This window comes from Phyllostomus discolor, chromosome X, assembly GCF_004126475.2.
Source record: "Phyllostomus discolor isolate MPI-MPIP mPhyDis1 chromosome X, mPhyDis1.pri.v3, whole genome shotgun sequence".
Lineage (NCBI taxonomy): Eukaryota > Metazoa > Chordata > Mammalia > Chiroptera > Phyllostomidae > Phyllostomus > Phyllostomus discolor.
The window spans coordinates 19413802-19419684 of record NC_050198.1 but is presented as its reverse complement, the minus strand read 5'-3'; the positions used below and the strand labels follow the sequence as shown (position 1 = coordinate 19419684).

Below are 5883 nucleotides of genomic sequence, written 5' to 3'. Positions count from 1 at the left end.
TGTTGAAAAGATTACTGTTTCCCCATTGAATGTCTTGACAGTCCTTTTGAAACTAAGTTAACTGTAAAATGAATATTTATTTCTAGACTGTCCATTATATTCCATTGATCTATATGTCTAGCTTTATGCCAATAACAAACTATAGCAATTATTGCAACTTTAAGTTTTAAAGTAAGGAAGTGTGAGTCTTCCAACTTTGCCTCATTCAGGATTGTTTTGGCTATTCTCTGTTCGTTCCATGTCCATGTGAATTCTAGGGTCAATTTGTCCAGTTCTGCAGAGGAACTAGTTAGAATTTTGATAGGAGTTGTGAATAAGGTATACATGAATTTGAGGAACTATTGCTACTTTAACAGTATGACGTCTTATAGTTCACAATGTCTTTCCATTTATTTAGGTCTTTGATTTCTTCCAGAATACACATTTCCCCTGCTACCAGAAAGTAGAGCATTCTGATGAAATCTTTTGTAGGCCAAAATAACATAAAGCAAAATAGCATAAAGCATAAATAGCATAAAGGAATTATTAATTTATGTTTAACTTTGTTTACTATGATGGAAATGCTAAATTATGTCCACTTTTATGCTAAGCCTAACATCTTGATGAATTCTCATAAGCTTTGCTAGTATCTTGGGACACATCTTGCTAACCAACACACAAGATGAGCTAAAAGAGATGCTCAGACACAATTCAAAGTTTATGGTAGCCTGATGCTGAGATTCTGAGTGTAGTCCCCACAGAAGGAACTTAGTGGTGACACTCTCACTGTTCAGGGTGTGTGCTGCAAATGCCATTTTCACTTTTGACCTTTTTTTTTTTGTAAATGTGCAAATCCTCTCTGAGGATGTCTTTCAGTTAGGGAAAAGAGGTACTAATGCATGTCCTTTGTAAAAGCAAAGTGGTACAAGGCAAACTTTCAAACAGTGGGGGATTCCTGTGTAAGTTTTATACTTGTTTCAGTAAATTTATTCCTAAGTAATTTATTATTTTGGATGCTACTGGAGATAAAATCATGTGATAAATTTTATTTTAGAATGGGTTATTATTGTTAGTAAATAAAAACATAACTGATGTTTCTATAATTGATCATGTGTCTAGCAACCTTAGTGGTCTCATTCATTAGGTCTAATTATTTTTTAGTGTATTCCTTAGGATTTTCAATATATAAGATAATATTATCTGTAGAGATAGTTTTACTTTTTTTCCAACCTGGTTGCCTTTATTTCTTTTTCTTTGTTAAGTAATCTCACTAGAACCTCTAGTACAACATTTAATAGAAATAGTAAGAGCGGTGATCCTTTCTTGCCATCCTGATCTTAGGAGTGAAACATTTCCGTTCACAATTAAGTAAAATGTGATATTTTCATGGTTATTTTCTCAGGAAAATTTCCTTCTATTTCCGCTTTTTGAACATTTTTTAATCATGAACAGATATCAAATTCTTTCTTTCCCTATATTTATTGGGATCATCATGTAGTTTTGTCTTTTATTTACCTTTTTGATAAGGTATATTACATTAACTTTATTTTGGATATTAAATGAACATTGCATCCCTGATATGTCCCACATTGTCATGGTATATGTTCCTTTTAATAAGTTGCAGAATGTGGTTTGCTAGTATTTTGTTAAGGACTTACTTTTTGACAATAGCCAATTAAATTCAAGAGCCATTACAGGGGTAGTTTTTGAGCCCAGTCTTTGTGGGGATTTTTGTTTTTTGAGTTTTTTGGCTCTTATTGGATATCTCTTTCCCTGGATCTTCTGGTAAACTAACTAGCATACGGATTAGCTTGAAGTTGTTTTTTTTTTTTTAACTAGAACATTTATTGCATGACTTATCATTGAAATCCTTAAGATTAACTGGATGCTGCAACAGCTGCCCTCTTGTGTTTAGGTGTTTGTTGTTTCTTCACAGAATCCATGCCTGAATCTGTGGTACATGATTTTTTAAAAAATCATGACTTGAGGATATGTTTAGAGGAAGGAGTGGGGAGAGAGAGAAAGAGTGAGAGATATTCCCTGACTGGGAATTGAACCCTCAACCTTTTGGTGTACTGGACAGTGCTCCAACCAGCTGAGCCACCCAGCTAGGGCTGCAGCATACCATTTTTAGGTTCCTCATTTGACAAGTCCTGGTGGTATTTCATCTTTTAGCCTTGACATTCTAGTTATACTTTCTCTTCATCTTGCCAGGGTAGCCACACTTGCCACATGTTGACTTCTGAAGGTGGTGGGCCTTTGAGCCATACTGGCAGCACAATGTGTGTGTCTTATTGTGACCCTTTCGAAACAATGATGTTCCCTTTGTCATCTTGTTTCTGTCACTGAGACTCTAGCTTGAAGTTTTCATAGAGCTACATAGATTATTCTCTGTGCTTATCACCAGAATCTCCATTGTTGTTGAGAGCAATGTTATGCTTGAACTTGCTCAATCTATGTTTCAAATAAAGTCAGTTCCTTTTGGGAGAGCTTAGAAAGTCTCTTCTTACAGATAGTCTCTTCCCACTGAGCAAAATCTCTGTGCCACTACTCTGGAGGTGGGGACTGGAATGATAGCACTGGTTTACAAGCAGGGCACTGGGTGGGGCAGTAGCCTTTGACCTTCCCCACTTGTTTCTCCTGTTGTGGAATTTTCACCCAATGAGTGAGCTGGGACAAGAGCTACTAGGATCCCAGGATTCTTAGCTTGCTATGCTTAGGATAGAACCTCTGCTCTACAAGTAGGGGGTTTAAATTTTTTTAAAAAAATAACTTTCACCAGTTATGATTGTTTTGTTGAGGATTAGATGTACTTTTCATATCACCATTCCACAAGTGCTACTGTAAGAATAATCTTGGGGTTGATTCAGACCCTATCACTTTCTTCCTTGAATAATATTGCTTTCTCATTACTCTAGAAACAATTAATTGTCATTTTATAAACATGATGATCTGCTCTCTGGTTTCAAGCCTTGTTTTCTATTCCCCCCATAATAATGTAGGCACAGAGAAGGATACACCATGACCTGAAGACACCTGTACCTTTTAGTATTTATTCCTTTAAAATTATTCTTTGTACATTGCCAGTTCCTCCACCTCTGTCAAGTGTCAGCATTTGAAGGATCCCTCAAATGCCACTTTCTCTTTCATGAATCCTTTTGCAATCTTGGGAGGGTAAAAAAAGTATTTCTATCATCACACATACTAGCAATTTGAAATTCTTCCATAGCCTTTATCCCATTAAACTGTGTTTCAGAATCATTTTACATATACTTTAAAACTGTTCTATTTGGTGAGCTCTTTGTAAAAAAGATTTTTACTATTTATTGGTACATTAACACAAGACTTGAACACAATTCCTTGAATAGGATCTAAAATTTCTGTTGAATCTAAGTGCATAAGTGTTTTGTCTCAAAGTACTATGCAGCTTTTGTGTCCCTTAAAGAATTCTAAAACATAAAATATTCAGAATTGATCATGGGGCATTTAAAATTTGCTCTCCATTAATTATTCTACCAGACCATTAAAACACTATATTTCATCTTCTAATGAGGGGATCTAGCAAAATGAACAAAGCTGGCCTTTCACTCTTCACTATGACTACAGCAACACCATGGGTTACAGTGGTGATTACATTGATTTACTGCTAAGTAAATGGAGACTTGTGGACTAGTCAACACTGTATACTCTACTCACTAGTCACATTAGGTAACAATGTTGCTTCTATTTGCAATGGATTCACTGAGTTAAGGGGAAAATAAAATCTTTTCCTTCTAGGAGCTGTAACAGATCATATTTACTTTTACTTTGATTAAAATTAATACTTAAGAAACAGTAAAATTTCCAAGGAATGGGTAACATTAAGAAACACTGATTTGCCTTGATTCAATAATTTAGGAGTATGAAATGTGGTTTGAGAAACATTATGAACATTCATAGTCATTTAGAGATTTTTACCAGAGCTATTTAGAAATGTGAAATTGAAAGCAGATGAGATTTGGACCTGATGGTAAAGAGCCTTTATATTTGCCATGAGACGGCATAGGATCTCTTTTCTTCTTCATTACAAAAGATAATGGACAATGGGAGTATCATTTTTGTACAATCTTGTTTTGTACAGACTTGTTTTCTGATCTGTACACATTTTGTTTCTGTGGTAATGCATGATCCATTTCAAATTTATGTTATACTTTGTAATGGGTTTTTTAAAAATTGCTTCATATTCTTTGTTTTTTGGTGTGTTTCCCTTTTTTCCATCTACTAGACTACATTGACAAAGAATTATGACAGGGAGTATTAGCACACACACACATGCGCACACACACAGAGAAATACAAATAGGAGAAAACGAAATAGGAAAAACCCTTAGGGTCTTTCTAATGTTCTTCTAAAGTCATTTTTCCCATTTCAACCTAAATCTATACTTGGAAAAATTCATCAAATAAGATATAATACTTATTAAAAGTGGGATCATATTATTTTTCTAATTTAATGTCTCATGAAAAAAATTTGCACTTACATTCTCAGGATTGCCTTTCTAAAATTGTTAATTTTTATTAGTGACATCTAGTCGAGTTTAAAAATGATTAAAACTGTGACTTTATTAGTCAGGCAAGATTGCTAATAATAATACATACTATATATGTAACCCATAAAAACAAGGTAACAACAGCATTTGTGGGTTCTGGTAAAGCTCTGATTTCAAGATGAACAAATTTATTTGAAAGAATTTCTAGATGTTCTTAGAATAATTGTACTAATAAATTATGTTGTTTACCTTTTGCATTTGTATGTATGTATGTATGTTTTAAGAGAATTGGAAGTGATACACCATCGATAAAGTTTTTCCTCTTTGAACCCCTAGTATCTAATATGAGGGAAGTTTTGCTTGTTGTCTCCATCACTTACTCATTTGCTTGTTTTATTTGACTGAATTTCCTAACTAAAGCTGCTATTCTTTTTCTTTTCTTGTTTCATTTTTATAAATATATTTTATTGATTATGCTATTACAGTTGTCCCATCCTCCCCTATATTCAACTCCATCCTGCATACCACCTACCACCTGCATTCCCACCCTTTAGTTCATGTCCATTGGACGTACATATAAGTTCTTTGGCTTCTCCATTTCCCATACTATTCTTACCCTCCCGCTATCTATTTTCTACCTACCATTTATGCTACTTATTCCCTTTACCTTTCCCCACTGTCTCCCCTTCCCACTCCCCCACTGATAACCCTCCATGTGATCTCCATTTCTGTGATTCTGTTCTTGTTCTAGTTGTTTGCTTAGTTTGTTTTTGCTTTTGTTTTTGTTTAGGTTCAGTTGTTAATAGTTGTGAGTTTGTTGTCATTTTACTGTTCATATTTTTAATCTTCTTTTTCTTAGGTAAGTCCCTTTAACATTTCATATAAGGACTTGGTGATGATGAACTCCTTAAACTTGACCATTTCTGGGAAGCACTTTATCTGCCCTTCCATTCTAAACGGTAGCTTTGCTGAATAGAGTAATCTTGGATGTAGGTCCTTGCCTTTCATGACCTGGAATACTTCTTTCCAGCCCCTTCCTGCCTGCAAGGTCTCTTTTAAGAAATCAGCTGACACTCTTATGGGAACTCCTTTGTGGGTAACTCTTTCCTTTTCTCATGCTGCTTTTAAGAGTCTCTCCTTCTCTTTAATCTTGGGTAATATAATTATGATGTGCCTTGGTGTGTTCCTCCTTGGGTCCAACTTCTTCGGGACTCTTTGAGCTTCCTGGACTTCCTGGAAGTCTATTTCCTTTGCCAGATTGGGGAAGTTCACCTTCATTATTTTTTCAAATAAGTTTTCAATTTCTTGCTCTTCCTCTTCTCCTTCTGGCACCCCTATGATTCAGATATTGGAAGGTTTTAAGTTGTCCCAGAGGT

The 5883-nt window shown here is 35.0% G+C and overlaps 1 pseudogene; it reads right to left on the bottom strand.

The window, feature by feature from the left end:
- Positions 1-1856: 1856 nt before the first annotated feature.
- LOC114505461 lies at positions 1857-2311 on the bottom strand (annotated as a pseudogene).
- Between the last annotated feature and the right edge of the window lie 3572 nt (positions 2312-5883).